Here is a 22,825-nt window from a genome sequence, read left to right as displayed (position 1 = left end):
CATACAATAAAGGATTCTTGGTCCCCTCAATCCAGCGATGCAATTCCTCCAGAGCCAACTCGACCACAAGCAACTCTCCATTTCCAATGTTGTAATATCCCCGCTAGGGATATTCACCAGGAAAAGAACGTACATGGGTGCAGTTTATTGTCTGAAGCTGTCCATTGAGACAACTCTGCACTCGCTCCGACGTCCGACATTTGTAGGGACAGCACAGTGGAAGAGTCAAAACCTTTCTCTTACTGAAAACCTCTTCGAAATCCTTGTAGATGGAAGGAATTTCTACTGGCATGGGTGCTGTAATTAGCCCCAAATCTTCCTCCGAGGATGACTTCTGAGACTCTGTCGGTAGCGGGGGTGCTTTGACATATCCCAGAGATCCCCCCATATGTCCATAAGTGGTTTTTTTTTTAGTGAAAACAGAAGCCAAATCACAGTCCCAGTCTCCTCAGGAATTGGCAGCGAGGTGCAACAAATGGTCCTTGTGCTCCTGGGACCAGGTTCCAAGGATCTCCATCTTGGAGCCTTCCCCTTAGACAGGACCTGGCAACTGGAGCCCTTTGGTTTAGCCGCTAGAGTACCATACTGCTTGGGCGCTTCCTTGGTTTGCTCCTGAACTAGAGATCTTGCTCCAGCGCACCCCTGACTGGACTGAGTCAGGACATTCATGGGCCTATTGGCTGTAGCCAGCTTGTCTTTGCTTGAAGGCAGGACTGGGTTACCCTGAGCAGAAGATTGTCCCGCGTTAGCTGCTGTCTCAGGAGAGTCTAGGTGTCGGAAATCCAAGCCAAAAACAAACTCCCTTTCAATGGCTGCACTAAGCAGTGATTCTCCCCTCTCTCTAGTCCACAGACAAGTTGTGCTAAGATAGCCCAGGGTACCTGAGGATTGGGGGTATGAGTGGAGAGTCAATAATGTAGAAGTTATTGTCATCTACCTGTTCCCCTATCCTCATCTGCAATGCCACAGTCTGCTGCTGGAACTGCCTGGAAGTTCACGGGCAGCCGTCCAAGCTAGCTGCAGGCAAGGACTGGCTCAACTCTTGCAGTGGTATGTCAAACCAATGGGCAGTTCCTCTATCCAGAAAATTACCTGCTGCCTCAGGGCCCACACAAGTCTTCACCTGCCTCAGGTTCTTACTCCAGGTAATTCCACCTTCAGCATGAAACCAGGATCCATGGGGCTGTGCATAACGGATGCTGCTGTCACATTCCTCCTGACATTGGATGATATTAGCAGTCTCCCAGGTGGCTGCAGCTTCGGACATTCAGCATTGAGCTGACCTACTTCCCTGCAGTAAAAGGAGCAACATCAACTCTGGCGCTGGGTTCTCTTATCGGCAGAGTCTAGTACAACTCAACTTGATGGGTTCGACTGGATCTTGGGCAGGCGATGGGATGGTCATGGTCCAATGGAGCAACAATGTGTTGAGTCCAGGCTCAGACTAGCCCTACTCGACCTTATGGTGCAATCCCACTTACACTTTGCTAGACGCTTATCGACACTGAAGAGAACCTCTGAGTTCTCTGATGGTTCTCCCAAGGTTTCAAAGGTTTCAAATGTACATTTAATGTCAGAGAAATGTATACAATATACATCCTGACATGCTTTTGCTTTGCAACCATCCACAAAAACAGAGGAATGCCCCAAAGAATGAATGACAGTTAAATGATAGAACCCCAAAGCCACCCCCCAGCTCCCCCCTCCCACACATAAGTTACAGCAAAGCAATGATCCCCTCCTCCACCACCAGCAAAAAAAAGCATTGGCACCCTGATGCACTATCAATAACTCCAAAAGACTGGAAGTAGAGTAAATACTGAAAGGCTTTTATTAGCAGTAAAACGGAGCATGTCCATGCCGGATGACTGTGGGAGGAACAGTGACACAATCGCCTTTATCCAGGGGTCTGTGGGAGGAGCCACAGGAGCAGTCAGCAGAGGGGCGTGTCCAGACAGATATACATGGTTTACCACATTCACCCCTCCTTTTTAAAAATAGAGTCCCACGGGGTGAAGTGACTGACAATATTTAAGACAAGTATATTTACAGGTTAAGTCTATCAGGCGGTCGAGTCCGTCACTGAGATCTACGTAGCACCGGTGGTGATTGCACCGGCGACAGTGGTTGTGCTGGCTCCGGCCTGACTTGAGGTGTGCGTTGTGCCTGGTATGGGAGTGTCGTGAGATGTCTGTGTAGTGCTTGGAGAGCATGGTGTCTCGTGGGTATATACATCGGTGGGTACAGGTTCATAGTCACCGTGGAGTGTTCAGGGTAGGGGTCTGGTGCTCCTGCGGGCGCCAGGTCACGGATGAAGACCGTGTCCTCCGACCCATCAGGTAAGACCACGTAGGCATACTGGGGGTTCGCATGAAGTAGGTGAACCCTCTCGACCATCGGGGAGTATTTATTGCTCCTCGCATGTTTCCGGGGCAGCACTGGCCCTGGGGACGTCAGCCAAGCCGGTAGGGTGGTCCCGGTGGTCAACTTCCTGGGAAAAGAAAAGAGTCGCTCATGAGGGGTGGCATTGGTGGACGTACATAACAGGGAGCGGATGGAGTGGAGTGCCTCGGGGAGAACCTCCTGCCAGCGAGAGACCGGCAGTCCCTTTGACCTGAGGGCTAAGAGTGTGGCCTTCCACACCGTGGCATTCTCCCTTTCCACCTGTCCATTCCCCGGGGATTATAGCTCGTGGTCCTACTAGTAGCTATATCCCTAGCCAGCAGGTATTGGCACAGCTCGTCACTCATAAACAAGGACCCTCTGTCACTGTGGACATAGCAGGGATATCCGAACAGAGTGAAGAGCTGGCGCAGGGCTTTTATGATGGACGTGGTAGTGGTATCGGGGCAGGGGATGGCAAAGGGGAAGGGGAACTGCAAGTACTCGTCGATTACGTTAAGAAAGTACACATTGCGGTTGGTGGAGGGAAGGGGGCCCTTAAAGTCGACACTCAGTCACTCAAAGGGGTGGGTGGCCTTGATTAGTTGTGCCTTTTCGGGTTGGTAGAAGTGCGGTTTGCACTCTGCGCAGACTTGGCAGTCCCTGGTCATCGTCCTGATCTCCTCAAGGGAGTAAGGCAGGTTCCGGGCTTTCATGAAGCGGAAAAGCCGGGTGACCCTCGGGTGGCAAGGATATGCATGTAGAGCGTATAGCCGGTCGATCTGCGTGCTGACACACGTTCCCCGGGATAGGGCATTGGAGGGCTTATTGAGCCTTCCAGGCCAGTACAGGATGTCATAGTTGTAGGTGGAGAGTTCGATTCTCCACCTCAAAATTTTATCATTTTTGATTTTGCCCCGCTGTTGGTTGCTAAACATGAACGCGACTGAGCGCTGGTCGGTCAGCAGGGTGAACTTTTTGTCGGCGAGATAGTGCCTCCAGTGCCTAATAGCTTCCACTATGGCCTGGGCTTCTTTCTCCACTGTGGAGTGCCGAATTTCAGGGCCTTGAAGAGTACGGGAGAAGAATGCTACCGGTCTTCCCACCTGGTTGAGGGTAGCAGCCAGTGTGAAGTCGGAGACGTCACTCTCTACTTGGAAGGGAATGGTCTCGTCCACCGCATGCATTGCTGCTTTGGTAATGTCCCCTTTAATGCGGCTGAAGGCCACGTGGGCCTCAGCTGAGAGGGGAAATGCGGTGGACTTGACCGGGGGTGGGCCTTGTCTGCGTAGTGAAGGATCCATTGGCCGTAATAGGAAAAGAAGCCCAGGCACCTTTTGAGGGCTCTGAGGGTGGTGGGAAGAGGGAGTTCCAACAGGGGGTGCATACGGTCAGGGTCAGGGCCAATGACTCCGTTCTCCATAACACACTCAAGGTTAGCGAGTCGGGTGGTTCCAAACACACACTTGTCCCTGTTATAGGTAAGGTTAAAAGCTTTGGCCACTTGGAAAACTTTTTGGAGGTTGTTGTCATGATCCTGCCAGTCGTGACTGCAGATGGTGATGTTATCCAGATATGGGAACGTGGCCTTCTGTTGGCACTGGTCCACCATCCGGTCCATTTCCCTCTGGAAGACAGAGACACCATTCGTGACACCGAAGGGGATGTGCAGGTGGGCGGGAGGACAGTCCGGGGCGGTCATCCAGCATGGGCGTGCTCCATTTTACTGCTAATAAAATTGATGCACTATCAATAACTCCAAAAGACTGAAAGTAGAGTAAATACTGAAAGGCTTTTATTAGCAGTAAAACAGAGCATGTCCATGCTGGATGACTGTGGGAGGAGCAGAGACACAATCACCTTTATCCAGGGGTCTGTTGGAGGAGCCACAGGAGCAGTCAGCAGAAGGGCGTGGCCAGCCAGATATACATGGCTTACCACATACCCCCACTGAGCACTCAAGCGAGCAGCAAAGCAACAGCAAAGACACAGACTTGCAGTACCCCAAAGTCTACTTGTTCACCTGGTATTCGACATACCACAGGCTCTCTCTCTCCCTAATAAGGGAAAAAGAGGTGCCCCTGTTTCACAGCGCAAGGGCAGACATAGCGAACAACTCACTGATTTACGATGTTAGAAGTCTGTTGCATCGCTTTTTTCAAGCTCTGTGCCCAAAGAACTCAGATCTCTGGGCATACAGCCAGCTGCCAGCTTGCTGCTTACGATCTTCTGTCTCCCACGACACACCAGACGGGGGCACTGACCTCGAGTTCATCAACCTCCAGAGCCACGAAATCCTGAAACTCTGAAAGTGCAGTAGTCTTCTAGGCCGTGCCCTTAATATATCGAATAGTGGCCAACTGTGAGACCCCGAGTGTGGGTCCCATTCCCACAAAGAACCGAAGTCAGCGTATAACTCCGGGTCAGGGTCTTCAAAAGAACCCTGAGAGGGAAAATCAGAGATATTAAAAATAGAAATAGCACTGTTTCTGAAGTTGCAAGCAAAGGAGTCGCCGTTAGGTGCCCTTGTCTCCTAAGCTCCACCTTCTTTAGGACATCTTCAGTTTATCTCTGAGTCTGTGGTGGTAAAGCATGGCCAAGGCCTCTGTGTTCCAGCCACTCTACTGGGCCAAGGTCTGACATTCAATGGCAGATTTTCCCGCTCACTGTTCCCCCGTCGAACCTTCATCAGATGGTCTGAGGCTCGGCTGGCTCCAGTGGGATGATGAAACTCCTCCCTTATGGTGGCCATGAATTCCTCCGAGTCCAAGCAAATCTCCGACCTGCATTCCTAATGCACAGCGGTTCAGGCCAGGGCTCATCCAGTCAGAAGAGAGATAATGAAGGCCACCTTTCCATGCTCCGAAGACAACCGGGACAGCTGGAGCTCAAACACTAACGAGCACTGGAACAGAAAGCCGTGGCAAGAACCCACGTCCCAATCAAACCTCTCTGGAATTGGAATATGTACTGGTTCTGGAGTGGGACCAACTCATTTTCCCAAGCTTTCTCCTCACAAAAGTTGACCAATGACCACCTGGAGGTCATGTATCTCTGTGCTTTGTTGGGAAATACCTTCGCTGTGGCAGATCACAGTGGATGAAAGGCTTTGATAGCCTTCTGAATTCATACTGGGTCAATTGTGCTGTGACAAGAGTCCTTGACGAGAATGGACTCTACCCAAATGCTGGAGTGTACAAAGCTAGAATTGAGACAGTTTCAAAATGGATTGACATCTGAGCACATAACAAACACTTGATGAAATCATGAGCAGGCTTATGATTCAGCACCGGACCTCAGTTCAGGTGCTCCTTAAATGCTTAATCCTTGGTGCCCAAAAAAAAGAAGGCTAATTGGTCTTGAATCTATAAAGGGGCAGCACCAGCTAGCCATACTTTGGGGAGTCAGAGTATCTAAACCTCCAAAGCTGGCATGGATGGGTGTGTGTCGTAACAATGACATCATCACAGTTGAGTATTACAATCAGCAATGATATCAACCGTTTGATGTGTGAAGTACAAACCTTGTATGAAAACTCAAGATAGCAAGATAGATAGAGCAAGATTATTGCAATAAATTATCTTTTATTGATAATTTACTGTGTAGCAGAAGGAAATTTTTTTTCAAATACTACATGTATAATGCACTGGATCTGAGGCTGATTTTTTGCCCAAAGCTCAACAAAGAATGACATAAAAAATAAATATATTGATTTGATACTTATATTTAGAGGGAGATGTTCACAGATATGGATTGCATGATTTCAAGCAAACATATTGGGTGCAAACTTCAAATCCTCACTGTCTATTTTCGGCCAGTACAAAGCTACTTTGGTTCCAATATGCTTTGGGCTCCCTGCTGGGACATATAACCGCACAACAGCATGGTTAGTACTGGGTGAAGTGCAACCACACTAATTATCACAGCATGAAGTTAGAGTGTAGCCTGCATGAGAACCACAGGCACATGTTAATCCTGCATCTAAATCCTCACACCTACTTCCAAGCTAACAAGGCTTTCCACAATTATAGCATTTGCCTCTCATCACGTTTAACAACTTCAGATTTATAATTTATCTGAGTTGGTCTAAATGTGTACACCTGTTAGTTCATATAAATATATTTCATTACACATGTACTCATAGACAAATGCATATATAACAGACAGCTATGTCTAAATTGCCTTTACATATTTAGTACAAAAATCAGCAATTAATCATCTTGGGAATTCCACAGATGGCAAAGGGACCAAGAAGAGCATATAACTCCACTTAAACAGCAAGCACTCCATCTTACTATAAGAGCAAGGCAAGGTGTCGAAACTTGATTAAAGACTTGAGCCAACTCCGAGTTTGGCAATTCATTCTCTCATAATTAACTAGTACAAAAGTAATAGAAGAGCATTCATCTAGTCTAGAAAGGATCAAACCTCCTCAGTCTGTTTTGCTAATAAAAAGACAAAGATAAATTTCAACTGTTCTTTGTGACTTGTATTACCCATGTAATTATTGTTACCAAGGCCCTGTTTCAATAGTCCCTCCTCATGTAGAAATCATTATTGATTCCAGAAGCTTTTTTTCACCATATATTGAAATGTTTTGATTAAGGAATTAGGTACACATACTTTATTTTCTTTCCATTTTCCATCTGTTCTGGATATATTTAGCAATGGGGTTTTTGCAGAGGCTTTGGTTTTCTCAAGAGGTTTGGAGGCAGGATTCAGAAATGCATTCTGGAAATGTAAAATAATTTCCTACATTTTTTCACTGTAGCTGATGTATAGGAGTTTAGTAATAACTTATTCCTCTTAGCAATTGACAGTCTCCTCATATATCAACTGTTCTTATCCTGGACAGTTTTCTCCTATGGATGGAATATGATACTTTGATAATATTCATTGATTACCTCCATAGAATCTGATTCCATTTAGCTAGTTCCAATTATAACACTTAAGTTTTATAAAAAATGTACTCTGTAACAAATATAGAAGAACCAGAAGCACCAACATTGTACTGACAGTATATTATGGAGGAACGCTGGGGATAATTTTGTTAGGCTGTGAAACCCCAGAAATTAATCAAATGAAAAACATGGGAGCCAGGATGTGTGTACTTAGTTCCATTTTCTTTAGTGAGGCGTGCACATATGATGTGGTGGCATAATGACGTAAGCCATTCTCCTGCTTTGTACACATAACCAATAATGAATTATCTAAACAAACAAAGAATTAACTCATATTTGGGCTTCCTTACGGGTATTGATTACAACCAATGTTTCAATGACAAACTCTGCCATCTTCTTCAGAGATGATGCCTGGGCACGTGTAGTCTGGTAGTGTAGTCTGTCCCATCCAATCAGGTTTCTGCTCTCCCACCTTGCTGACAATCGAATTCCAGTTCTTACTTTTCCATTTCATCATTGTTAAAATTCTTTTCCTCTAATTTTATTTCAATGGCTTCCTTCACCAGTTAGTCCCAGAAGCCACTGGCCTGGCACAGTAGTTTTGTGCCATCGAAGTCAATCCTATGGCCATTGCGAATATGGTGTTCTGCTACTGCCAATTTCTCCAGGTAAACCTCCTGTGGTTCCATGGTTTCTGGAAGGATCGCCAGGATCCTGAAGAAATACTGGAGCAATACCATCCACAAACCTGTAAGGAAGCTTAAGTCACAGTGTATGTGGGCCAAAGATGGCCTGGGACTCAGAGTAACTGACGTTTACAGGATTCCCTGTGAATGAAGAGCAGCGTACATTGGCCAGACAGGGTGCATGATGGAAACCAGCATCAAGGAGCACAGGAGGTGTATCCATTTGGGTTACCTGGAGAAATTGGTGGTAGCAGAACATTGCATTCGCAATGGCCATAGGATTGACTTTCAAGGCATAAAACTACTGTGCCGCATCAATGGCTTTTGGGACTGGCTGCTAAAGGAAGCCATTGAAATAAAACTAGAGGAGAAGAATTTTAACAAAGGTGAACTGGAAAAGTAAGCGCTGAAATTTGATTGTAAACAAGGTGGGAAAGTGGAAACCTGATTGGATGAGGGCTAATCAATCAGAAGGGTTGGACCACAGTACAGGGGTCTAAATACCACCAAACTAGACGTGCCCAGACATCATCCCTGATGAAGACGGCAGAGTTTGTCGTTGAAATGTTGGTCAAAATTGATACCTGTACCCAGCTGGAAGCTCAGAAAGAACTTATTCATCATATTTGCCAGAAAAAATCACTAGATCCTTTTTCAAACAAAGTATTCTTAATCAAACAATATATGAACACTATTTCTCATATATTGCAGAATTATTGAATGCACCACAAATTTTGTCACTGGATATTTATACAGGTATTATTTCATCTATTTATTAGAAAATCCACTTCCACAGATCCCTCAAAGATGCTGGGCAATTTGATAGGTTTGTTATGAAGGCATATGGTGTGTTGGACTTCAATAATCATTGGATTGAGTTCAAGAGCTGTCAGCTAACGTTGCACCTTTATAAAACTCTGGTTAGACCACACTTGGAACATTATGTTCAGTTCTGGTCATCTCATTATATTAGAAAGCATTAAAACCAAGATGGCGGTTTGCAGCGGCCACTCCAGAGCTGATATCTGTTATTTGTTAAGCGGGGTGCCGTGCACAATCCTAATCTGATGAAAAACAGATGTGGAAGCACAGAGGAACATCTGGAAATCTCCAGGAAGGTCTTCTTCGTTGCTGCTGCAGTTGTGAGGTCCGGGTCTCTGCTGAGAAGAACAGGCCCCCAGTCTTCGGGGTCGCGTTGGCGGGGGCATTGTAGTGCTCTCGGCAGAGGATGCTGCTCAGAGAGGCTGTGCCGGAGAGGATGGTTGGAGGCTAGGAGGATCGACGGACTCAGAGTCCACTGTGGTCAGGGCGCTTTCACTGTGTGCTGTGTCTGCAAAGCTGGGTCCAGCGGAGCTTTCATTGTGTATTACGTCTGTGAGGCAGAGCTTGGCACCGTGGAAGTCCATAGTGGGGGTATTCCCTTCTGCCGCCTGCGTGGGATGACGAGTCTATCAGGACCCTGAGGACTTGTGGAAACTGTGTGGTGGTTTCTTTCGAACTTATAGTCCTTTAACATCTTTGGACTATTTTTACTGTGTCCATGGTCTGTTTTTTTTATCAATTATGGTTTTGTCTGCACTGTTGTAATATATGTTAACTATAACTATATACAACTATGAGGTTTTGTGTAGGTCTTTTAGCTTTAGTTTTTGGTTTGTTGGGTGGTAGAGTTGGTCTCCTGACTTGGTGTGTCTGGGTAGTCTTGTTTTGTCTGGTGGATTTGGAGCTCCTTTCCGGGGAACGCGCTAAGACAGTAGCGCGATATTAATACGCAACAGCTTCTCCGGACTCTGGATTTGGGGATTACCAAACTTAATGTGGATCTTCTGGTGTAGTCTGTTTTGTCACGTGCTTTTGTGATATCATTCTGGAGAACGTTGTCTCATTTTTTAACTGCATTGCATTTGTGGTTTCAAAATGACAATAAACTGAAACTGAACTGAACTGAAGAAAGGATTCAGAGGTTTACTGGGATACTGCTTGGATTAGAGAGCATGTCTTATGAGGATAAGTTGTGCAAGTTAGGGCTTTTCTATCTGGTGTGAAGAAGTATGAAAGGTGACTTGATAGAGCTGTACAAGATGATCAGACAGAGATTGAGTGAATAGCCAGACACTTCTTCCCAGGGTGGAAATGGCTAATATGAAGGGACATAATTTTCAGGTGATTGGAGGAAAGCTTAGGGGGATATCAGAGATATGTCAGAGGTGAGTGTGTAGAACACCCTGCCAGGAGTGGTGGAAGAGACATATACATTAAGGAACTATTAGATAGGCACATGGATGATAGAAAAATGGAGGGCTATGTAAGAAGGTAGCATTAGAATGATCCTAGAGTTGGTTAGATGGCCAGTACACCATCATGGGCTGAAAGGCATGTACTGTGCTGTCATGTTCCACATTCTCTGTTCTAATTCCTTTATTGTCAATTCTACATACTTTAAAGTCAGAATTGTATAGAAGAGACTAAACAGGTAATGCCTGCTTCATACAATTACTCCAAAACTAAACCTTACGCCATTAATTCCCCAGGACCATCCAATCACAGGTATCGCCATCTGTAATAATGATTCTCCCAAGCAGAAATTTGGATTAAATTGAGAGCCACATCAGTAATACTTTGCTCAAGAGTTAGAGAATTTGCATGGTAATCAATTTGTAGGTATATTAATGAAACTCCCTTGTTTAAGTTTTATTAGTTTTGAAATAGAGAACACTATTTCTACATCTAACACCCACCATTTGCTGTATTTTTTGATAGATGTTGGAGACACTTAGCTCAAATTGAGGATCGGCCACCTATATAAATTTCATTTTTTAGCATCATTGATCATCGAGAAATGCAAAATTAAATTCAAATTATACTAAGCGCTCTTCAAAAAATCCAAATACATATATAATATGTATTTTTAATGAGAATTACTGTAGGGGGAGCTGAAGTGAAAATTACTGATGATTAATTTTGTACATATTGTTGTGATTACTTCAGAAACTATGAATATTTGCCTTTATTTCATCTTAAGGCTCTGAACATAATTGATGGATTTTTTTGCTTGAATGTTAGAGAAATGCAATGATACATGAACAAGTGGCAATATGGAACAGTGATGTTAGAAGAGTGAAAAACATTGTAAACAGCCAGTATTAACATTTATTTGAAATGGCAGCCAATGAGCTGCCAGTCATTTTCTGAAATTCGGGTTTCCAGCAGAAATAATGGATCTGACAGACAACCCTTCTCTACCACTAATAAATTGTCAATGTCATAGCACCTCAAGAAAGTCCAGTCAATTTATCACATTTTCAGATGCTGGATGTGCTGTTGGAGTTGACATTGTCTGTTTATACAAAGGATAATCACTCTCCAAAGCAGTGCAAATTTAATAGTTGGGTTTCTCAGTATGTGAACAGTGTTTGCTTTTATTGGTCAGCTGCTGAACTGATCTGTTGAAAAGACAGACTCATTTTTATTGATGTCACAGTTTACCTACCCGATAAGAAATGCTGAAGGACGTTTAGGACTAATAATACAACTGGAACATCACAGCTCCATATTACTGAACATAAAGTTCTAAAGCCATCTTATGTCTATAGCACAGCACTTATTAAAGTGACCTTTTGTGTCTTGCTCGGGGGGAAGGCCCAACAGGGGCACAGCAAGAGCATCAAGCTAGTGGCACTGTGGCTGCTTCTGAGGCTTAGCAAGAAAAGGTAAAGTCAGACAACGCGATAGTGATAGGGAACTCATGGTTAGTGGGACAGACACGAAATTCTGGGCCGCAAAAGAGACACCAGGATGGTGTGTTGCCTCCCAGATGCTAGGATCCAGGATGTATCGGAGCAGCTGCAGGGTATTTTCAAGGGGGACGGTGAATAATTAGAGTCATAGGTCATAATGGGACCAATTACATAGGCAGAAAAGGGGAAAATATGAGTATATAGAGTTAGGAAAGAGGTTGAACAGAAGGATCTCCAATGTAGCAATCTCCGGACTACTCCTTGTATCACATCCTAGTGCAGGGAGAAATGGAATGATAGTACAGATGAATGAGTGGCTGAGGAACTGGAGTAAGAGGCAGAGTTTCAAATTTTTGGATCCTTTTCTGGGGAAGGAGTGACCTGTACAAGAGGATCAGGTTGCACCTGAACTGAAGGGGAACCAGTATACTGGCTAGGAGGTTTGCTAATGTGACTAGGGAGGGTTTAAACTAGTTTTGCAGGGGCTGGGAACCAGAGCACCAAGTCAGTAAGAGAAGGATCAGAGATGAAATTAGATGCCAGGAAAAGTATTGAAAGGCAAAATCAATTTATCAGGTTTGATGGGTCGGATAGTTTGAAGTGTGTTTGTTTTAATGCCAGGAGATTTATGGTAAGGGTGATGAACAGAGCATGGATCGGTATGTGGAACTTCAGTGTTATGGCCATTACAGAAACTCATTTGAGAGAGGAGCATGAATGGGTCATTAATGTATCAGGTTTTCAATGTTTTAGAAAAGATAGAGAAGGAAGTAAAGGGTGGAGAGTTGCCCAACTAATCAGGGACAATATCATAGCTGCATTCAGGTGTGACATAATGGAGGGATCAGATTGAGTCCATTTAGGTGGAGCTCAGGAATCGGAAGGGAGCAATCCCACTGATGGGATTGTACTGCAGACATCCCCCCCAATAGGCATTGGACCATTGATGAACAGATTCGTAAACAGATAAAGGAAATGTGGAAAAATAATAGGGATGCTGTCATGTGGCATTTCAACTTTTCTAATATAAGTTTAGTGGAAGGGGTGTAGGGGGCAGAATCCATTCAGTGTATCCAGGAGGGTTTCTTATATCACAATGTAGAAGGTCCAACAAGAGGAGGGTCTGTACTGGACCTAGTGTTTCGTAATGAGCCTGGCCAGGTGTCTAACTTCTCAATGGCATTTGACAGGAACTAAGAAGAGTTAATTGGGAACATCTATTTTCTGGCAAGTCCACATCAGACATGTGGAAGGTGTTCAACGATCATTTGTACAGAGTACAGGATTTTGGTATGGTCCTGTTAGAATTAAAGACAGTGACAGAAAGATAAGAGAACCTTGGATGTCCAGGGAGGTGACAAATTTAGTCAAGAAGAAAAAGGGAAAGTATGTAGAGCTTCAGAAGTTAGGAACAAGTGGAGCACCTGAGGATTATAAAGAAGCCAAAAGAGAACTAGAGAAGGGAATTATGAAAGCCAAGAGGTGCTATGAAATGTCCTTGGAAAATAGGATTAAGATAAACCCCAAGGCATTCTATACACACATTAAGAGCAAGAGGATAACTAGGGAAAGGGTAGGAACACTCAAGGATAAAGGGGGGAACATTTACTTGGATGCAGAGAATGTGAGTGAAGTACTTAATGAGAACCTTACTTCATTATTTACCAAAGAAAAGAACATGGAGGACCAGGAGATCAGTGCTGAGTGCATAAATCAATGAGTATTGAGGTCTATAAGTCCCTCAAGCCTGAATGGGATTTACCTCAGGTTATTGAAGGAAACTAGTGATGAGCACAGGTAAGGTCCCAGAGGACTGGCGAGTGGCTAATATTGTACCTCTATTTCAGAAGGGAACAAGCAGAAATCCTGGGAACTGTAGACTGGTGAGTCTCACTTCAGTTGTAGGGAAATTGCTGGAGTAAGTTCTTAGGGCATTTGGAAACCCATGCCTAAGCAGGAAAAGCCAGCGTGGCCTTGTGCAGGGCATTTGTGTCTTACCAACTTGATTGAGTTTTTGACAAGGTGGTGAGAAAGACTGATGAAGGTAGAGCAGTGGATGTTGTCTACATAGATTTTAGTAAGGCAGCTGACAAAGTCCCTAATGGGAGGCTAATCCAGAAAATTAGGAAGCATAGGGTCTGCAGCAAATTGGCTGTGCGGGATTGAGTCAATAGATGTTGGCCCATAGAAGACTGAGGGTAAAGGTCAAGGGGACGTATTCGAGCTGGAGATCCGTAATTAGTGGTGTTCCACAGGGATCTATGCTGGGACCTCTGCTGTTTGTGATGTATATAATTGACCTGGATGAAAATGTACCTGGGTAGGTTAATAAGTTTGCGGATGATACTAACATTGGTGGAGTTGTGGATAGTGTAGAAGCCTTGCAAAGAATACAGCACAATATAGATCAGATGCAGATATGGGCTAAGAAATGGTAGATGGAATTTAACCCAGATAAATGTGAGGTGTTGCACTTTGGTAGGGTAAATGCAAAGAGAAAGTACGCTGTTAAGAGCAATACCCTTAACAGTGTTGCTGAACAGAGAGATCTTGGGGTCTAAGTTCATAGCTCTAAGAAAGTAGCTACACAGGTCGATAGGGTGGTTAAGAAAGCTTATGGAATGCTTGTTTTTATGAGTCGAGGCATTGAGATCAAAAGTCAAGAGAATATATTGCAACTTTATAAAATTCTGGTTAGGCCACATCTGGAGAATTGCAGCTAGTTCTGATCGCCCCACTGTGGGAAGGATGTTGGCTTTGGAGAGAATACAAAAGAAGTTTGCCAGGCCACTGCCTGATTTAAAGGGCATGTGCTATCATGAGAGGCTGGACAAACTTGGGTTACTTTTCTTGGAGTTGGCAGAGGCTGACGGGAGATTTGATAGAGGTGTATAAGATTATGAGAGGTATAGATAGAGTAGACAGTGAGTATCTGTTTCCCAGGGTTGAAATGTCTCATACCAGAAGGCATGGATTGAATGTCAGTGGGAGTAGTTTCAAAGGGGATGTGGGTGTTATTTTTTTTTTACTCAGAAGTTGGTGGATGCTGGCAATATGCTGCTTGGTATGGTGGTAGAGGCAAATACATTAACGGCTTTAAGAGATGTTTAGATAGGCACATAAATATGAGGAAGATGGAGAGATATGGACTTTGTGTAGGTAGGAGGGATTAGCTTTTGGGGTGGGGGTGGTTTATTTACTTTTTAACTGGCTTGGTACAGCATTGTAGGCTGAAGGACATGCTCCTGTGCTGTACTGCTCTATGTTCTATGTTGACCCAGAAGTTATCTCAGATCTTTACATATAGTGTAAGACTCAGTGCTATAGCTTGGTGGTGTATGATGAAGGAATTAAAGTCAGGATATATGTAAAACTGGTACCTATTTAAAGATAAAGCAGCCCTATGTTTTCCATGATCTCAAAGTGATTACACCAGGGGATCCCAATCTGTATTGGCACATGGCATAAAACAGATTACACCGTGGAAAACTTGATGAGGAATAGTGATGTTAAATGTTAAGCCTTCTTCCAAGTAAGATTGGACTATTTTACAAGATACTCTCCAATAAATAATAATAATAATTGATAATTAAATTTGACATTTTTGATCAGATAGGTCAAAATTATCAGAAGTTAAATTAATGAAAAGGTGAATGCAAAACAAAAACCCAGGAGCTTGCATTTGTACCTCAACTTTAATGGAGTCTGACCCCAAGTAATATTTGCATTTACTGAACTTAGAGAGCGATAGCAAGGCAGAAAGGACTAAGAAAGGGAATTCCAAAGCTTGTGGACGTTATGGAAGGTTTAGCCAACAATATAGAAAATAGATCTTTGAATAGTATAGCATAGTACAATCCCTTTAGCCCACGATGCTGTGTCAACCTACTCTAAGATCAATCTAACCCTTCTGTCCTACATAGTAGTCCATTTTCTATCATCAATGTGCTTTTCTAAGAGCTTCTTAAATGTCTCTTATGTATCAGCTTCTAACACCCCCCCTTCACATGCACCACTCTGTGAAAAGAAACTTGTCTCTGTTGTCCCCCTTATGGTTTCTTCCATACACCTTAAAATTATGCCCCCTTGTATTAGCTACTTCTACCCTGAGGAAAAGTCTCTGGCTATTCACTCAGTCAATACCTTTAATCATCCTGTACACCACTATCATGTTACCTTTCATCCTGTTCACTCCGGAGAGAAAAACTTGAGCTCACTCACCTGTCCTCATAAGACATGCTCTCTAATCCAGGCACACCTTATTCATTGATTTATTATTTATTTAGCGATACAGCACGGAGTAGACTGTTCAGCCCTTCAAGCCATACTTCCCCAGAAACACCACAACCGCGATTAACCCCAACCTAATCACGGGACAATTTACAATGACCAATTAACCTACCTGGTACATCTTTGGACTGTGGGGGGAAACCAGAACAGCCGAGAAAAACCTATGCATTCCATGGGAAGGATGTACAGAGACTCCTTATGGAACAGTGCTGGAATTAATCTCTGAACTCCAGACCTCCCTGAGCTGTAACAGCATCATGCTAACTACTACGCTACTCTGGCGCCCATCTTGGTAAACGGAAATCTCCTTACAAAGACTTCCAAGATCTTACCATCTTGGTAAATTTCCTCCGCACCATTTCTAAAGCTTCCACATTCTTCCTATAATGAGGCTACCAGAATTAGATGCAAATACTAAGTGTGGGTTTCCCAGTGTTTTTAGAGCTGGAACATTATCTTGTGGCTTTCAAACTCAATCCTTCAATTAATGAGGTCTGAATGATTTAACAAAACTCGTAAAAATCTGGGTGGTTCAGGAACCTGGCATTTAGAGTTTCCTGGGGGCTTTCGGGCTAGAGATTATTAGATTTATTACCTAGTAGCATTGCTTAATAAAACACTGAGATTGTTATGTTCACAGCATGAGCAGAACATCTAATGATTACGTCATCAATATTTTTTAATTTGCTGATGCCTCAAGATCAGTTGCCTGACACAGTTACACATACAGTAGAGTGATGCATTTGCTTGAGATTCATCAATAGACAATAGATTAAATACAGGAGTGTACTATGAAGTCATAAGTGGTTTTGATTACCTCTTGCAGTTAATAAATGCATTTGAAACTGGTACACGACCACTTCCTGTTGTTATACATTTCAGATATTGTGCTCAGTTGTGTGGTGGAATATCAACAAAAGGTTATAAAAGATTTGATTATGACAAAAATTACTAAATTTGACAGGTTTTAAAATGAGTAACATTGGGTATGGTTACAGCTGAGGAACCATCCTTATGCTTAGCAATTGATAAAAATTAATTTAATATGTAAAAGTAATAAGTTATACAAGTAGTGGAAGTGAAAAGAAATGAAGTTACCACAGGAGTGAAAAGAATGCTAGGTACGTAGGAGTTAAGCATTTAATAATCTGAATCCCCAAAGACGCACGGTGCCTTTGTTATTTCTACAGAAAGAGGTAGAAATGTGTGTAGGCATCCTATTTTGGAGAGGCAGGTTATGTAAAAATATTTAAAAGAATGTTTGATCAGGTTCCTACTGTGCAGTGGGAGTCTAATTCTAATTTAACTTCTAGTATTTATATATATGTTTTATAAGCTTCCAGATTGATCAAGGAGAGTAGTGATAGCACTTCACCCCCTCAAACAAACCTTAAACCAGTCTTTTTCCCTTCTCCAACTGCATTGGAGAGCTCCTCCTACAATTTCTAATCTTCTGTTTATGCCCTGCCATGCTCTGACCATCACCACATAATTCTTCTCATTACTATGGATTGAGACATTTCTGTCTCCTGTCAATAACGTTCTGTTGCTTACCACCTGATGAATGGCAACCCACAGGCAACAGAGGAAAATATTGCAGGAATTTTTTTTTAAAACTACCAGAAATTGGCAATAAAGGCAGGAAATTCTGCAAAAACTCAGCATGTCAGGTGCCATGAGTAGAAAGAACAAGCAGAATTCCTATTTCAAGTCAACGATCAAGAAAAAGATACAAAGCAAGCAATCTTGCTTTCATTATTCTGTCATGGCATCATCCTAACACAAATATTAATTTTTTCACTCCATTCCTGCAATTTAAAACATACTTATTTTCTAACTTTTCTGATGATTGTTCATGGAACTGAAATATTAACTCTGTTTCTCTCTTCACAGATGCTGCTGGACGTGTTACTTATTTCCATCATTTAATGAAATTCTGGTTAGCAGAACCTCTGTGCCTTTGGTATTTCCTGGTTTATCCACATCTGACACACTCCCCTTCAATTCCCCTGTAATTGTGGGGCAGTGGTGTCAGTTATTTCAAAATGCTGCAACATCCAAATCTAAAGGATTACTGGAACATCTGATTCACACTGCAGTGCTACAAAATGGTTTGTTGCATACAGAGAATAACAGATGGTGAAGACTGTGCTACCGATGGGTTTTCTGAAATGCACAGATTTGTCTCCATTACAATTTATGATGCTGGAACAATTCTATGCAAAATAAACCACAGCAGATTATTTTGACCCATGTCTTATTAATGACAGTAGATAAATTATGTTATTTCCCTTTAGAGAATGAGAAATGGGAAAATAAATATGATACTTCAGATGATGTACTATAAAAATGCAAGAAGAATTTGCTTTGCCAGATTAGTACTAGTAAAAGAGTTAATAGGAGCTGAAAATGCAACTTGGTTAATTATTTAAAAAAGCATTAGTTAACGTAAAAAGGCTTTTTTTACACTAGGTCCGTGGAGGCTATTAACAAGATGAGTTGTTATTGTTTGTTTCCACAACCCCTTGAGAATATGAGCATAAACCATGGAACTATTTTGAACCATTCTCTTCTACACCATGAGGAGATTCCCAATGTGTAATGAGTAGAACATACCTAGCTTTTGACAGGAATATTTCGAGAAAAGCAGGTATGCCAGGACACTGGGAGAACACTTCCCCATTTTAGGAAATAGGAGGTTCATCTGAAGAGACAGAGCATGTTGACTTAATGTCATCTAAGAATTCACCCAAGAAAAATCACACAGAAGTGCTAAATTCATGTTTATTTCCTTTATTTTGTAGCATATTTGAAACTCATGCTGAACTTGGTAGAATGAGTTTCCACCATTAGGCACATTGTCCATTTTATTCCCATTTCAACATGTCAAACTGGCTCCCTCGCACTTCCCTGGTCCATTCTTCCACCTTCACTAAGCACTCCATTTCTCACAGCTCTTCCTAATGCAACCACGGGATATGCAACACCTGTCCTTTTATATCATCATTCTTTGCATTCAGGGATGCAAATAGTCCTTCCAGTTGAAGCAGCAATTCACTTGTTATTTCTTCCATTCTAGTGTTCTATGCTCACAATGTTGTCTCTTCCACATTGGAGAACCATACACAGACTGGGTGACTCTTCTGAGAATCTCCTGGATACATTTGCTGCACCAGCCCTGAGCTTACTTTCGCTTGCCACTTTAACTTTACATCCCACTACCACTCTGATCATCTGTCTGTGGCTATCTGCATGCTATTACAAGGACCTGCTTACATTTTAAGAGCATTATCTCAACTTCCATCTGGATAAATTGTCACCTTACTGACCCAATATTGAAGCCAACATCTTTAGGCATTTTGTGTTCTGCTTGTGTCAGTTTTGCCAAAGTCCATCCAGATGTAAGAGTGAATCAGTGTTTCTCTCATCATTATTTGATCTGACCTGCTGGATAATTTCTAAACTCTGCATCATATCTTTTCCTTTGTTTTTGTTATGGTTCCCTTACAGTGCCCCCAACTCATAGCTTTTAAGTTTATTTGTCCTTGTTACTTTCTCTATAGCTGTTCTCATTAACCCATTACCCTGACTACATCATCAGCAGTTTACAGCCATAGAAACCCTGAGTTTACCTGAAATATTCTGTTTGTCATCTCCACCCCCTTCTCCTCAATTTAAAACTAACTTATTTTCTCTCTTTCTTGGTTCTGACAAAATGGCCCAAAAAATTAACTTGGTTCCTCTTCCTATAGATGAGGCCTGACCTGTTGTTTTTATTGCAGATTCCCAGCAAATTCAGTTTTTTATGATCATAAAATGATGTTTGTCAGTTGTAAAAGGATGCAACTCCTTATTCTGATTATACACTGATGAAATCCTAGCGTGCTGTGTGAACCACATTAAGAATCAGAGAATAACATTGTTGTGTCTGAGCACAGCTACAAATCTGTTAAATAAAACCACGCTCATGGGCGATGGCTTTAACTGGTGTATTCACATTGTAGCAAGAGAGAAAGCGAGAACAATGTGCATGCATAGACAAGAGCGCACGTGCAGACAACAGATCAATACATAGTGTAAAAGGGGGGGGGGGTCATTGCTCTAAAATAAATAGATCCACACATTACACTTCCTCCCTCTTTAGATTAGTGCAACATAAAACTATATATGAACAAAACATTCAACTTCCCCTTTCATAAACCCATATTCCAAATAAATATGCATTCACAATAACAGTCTATAACTAACTTCGAGGTTCTAAAGGTTCAGTGTTTTGGTTGGCATTCTGTTTCTTTTAGGACATTACTTCTGGACCTGTGGAGTAGCATCAGGTTTGGTAGGTGTCTTGCCTAAGACAACATTCTCAGTTTCCAGTGTCACTTTGATGTCAGTGACATCATCACTGAGAGGTAATCCAGTGACTATAATGTGCCCGTCTTGTTGGATGCAATCAACTCAGTTGTGTCCTTCAGTTGAGCATCCAGTATCTGGTCTGCATGATGTCTCCATATCTGATCTCCAACATCCCTGTGTACATCAGAAGACCAGTTCTTGTAGCTATCCGACCAGGTGTCCACTTGTCTTCTTGTTAATCACATGATAGCACTTCCTTTCCAATCTCAAATCTCCTTGTTGCTTCATCTGGCAACTGGCTGCACTTCCCTCCATAGATCTGGTTTCAGAAAGTCTATGTGAGATCTCAGTTTCCTGTTCACGAACAGCATTGCAGGTGTTTGATCTGTTGTTGCGTGAATAGAGTTCTGAACCCAAAAATAAAGATATCCACCTTGTGCAGTAAAGAAAAATCCTGCCTGACAAACCTAGTGCAATTTTTTGAGGGAATTACAAGTAGGCTAGACAAGGGAGATGCAGTGGATGCTGTGTATTTGGATTTTCAGAAGGCCTTTGACAAGGTGCCACACATGAGGCTGCTAAACAAGATAAGAGCCCATGGAATTACGGGAAGGTTACATACGTGGATAGAGCGTTGTTTGATTGACAGGAAACAGAGAGTGGGAATAAAGGGATCCCGTTCTGGTTGGCTGCTGGTTACCAGTGGTGTTCCACAGGGGTCTGTGTTGGGGCCGCTTCTTTTTACGTTGTATATCAACAATTTGGATTCTGGAATAGATGGCTTTGTGGCTAAGTTTGCTGATGATACAAAGATAGGTGGAGGGGCCGGTAGTGCTGAGGAAAAAGAGAGTCTGCAGAGAGACTTGGATAGATTGGGGGAATGGGCAAAGAAGTGGCAAATGAATTACAATGTCGGGAAGTGTACGGTCATGCGCTTTGGTAGAAGAAATAAATGGGCAGACTATTAATTAAATTGGGAGAGAATTCAAAGTTCTGAGATGCAACGGGACTTAGGAGTCCTCGTGCAGTATACCCTTAAGGTTAACCTCCAGGTTGAGTCGGTGGTGAAGAAGGCGAATGCAATGTTGGCATTCATTTCTAGAGGAATAGAGTATAGGAGCAGGGATGTGATGTTGAGGCTCTATAAGGCACTGGTAAGACCTCATTTGGAATAATGTTTTGGGCTCCTTATTTAAGAAAGGATGTGCTGACATTGGAGAGGGTTCAGAGAAGATTCACTAGAATGATTCTGGGAGTGAGAGGGTTAACATATGAGGAACGTTTGACCGCTCTTGGACTGTACTCCTTGGAGTTTAGAAGAATGAGGGGGGACCTCATAGAAATATTTCAAATGTTGAAAAGCATGGACAGAGTGGATGTGGCAAAGATGTTTCCCATGGTGGGGGAGTCTAGTACGAGAGGACGTGACTTGAGGATTGCAGGGCGCCCATTCAGAACAGAGATGCAAAAAAATTTTTTTAGCTAGAGGGTAGTGAATCTATGGAAATTGTTGCCACGGGTGGCAGTGGAGGCCAAGTCATTGGGTGCCTTTAAGACAGAGATTGATAGGTATCTGAGTAGTCAGGGCATCAAAGGTTATGGTAAGAAGGCGGGGGAATGGGACTAAAGGGGAGATTGGATCAGCTCATGATGAAATGACGGAGCAGACTCGATGGGCCGAATGGCCGACTTCTGCTCCTTTGTCTTATGGTCATTGTCTTATGGTCAAGAAATGTCCTCCCTGTCCATTGCTTTAATGAACTTCTTGAAGGTTTGGATAAGCCTTTCAGCTAACCCACTCATTGCTGGGTAGTGAAGAGCTGACTTGAAATGTCTGATGCCATTTTTCTTCATTGGCATTCAAAATTTTTCTGACACGTATTGTGCTCCATTGTAACTCATCATTAGTTCTGGTAAGCTGTTTCTGGTGAAGATAGTCCTCAGAGTTGAGACAGTCTTTGTTGAGGTGGCATAACCTCCGGCCACTTCGAATGAGCATCCACAGCAATCAGAAACATAAAGTCCATGAATGGCCCAGTAATGTCAATATGCACTTTTTTCCATGGTGATGACGGCCACGCCCACGGATGTAATGATGCCCGTTGGGGTGCATTTTGAACTTTTAGGCATTCAAAATTCTTTGATATACAGACAGTTGGTCTTGTCTCATTGAGACCTCTGGAAACATAGGGTTACCATGAGCTGACCACCCTTATATGGTGATTTTAGAGACTTTTGACAAGATCAGGTTATTCCTTGTTTCCCTTTGTATTTCAGAATTTGTTACCGGCAACTGATCCACCAATGGGGTGTGGAACACTTCTGCTGGGTCATAGTATGAAGACTTCTCTTCTTCAGTTGCTAATAGTGGAAGACATGACAAGCCATCAGCATTGCTGTGTATTTGATTGGTTGAACTCTATGTCATACGAGTGGGCTCCTAGGAATAGTGTCCAATGTTGTAATGGGTAGCAGT

Source organism: Hemitrygon akajei, chromosome 4 (genome assembly GCF_048418815.1).
Source record: "Hemitrygon akajei chromosome 4, sHemAka1.3, whole genome shotgun sequence".
Classification (NCBI taxonomy): Eukaryota; Metazoa; Chordata; class Chondrichthyes; order Myliobatiformes; family Dasyatidae; genus Hemitrygon; species Hemitrygon akajei.
This window is presented reverse-complemented; position numbering follows the sequence as displayed.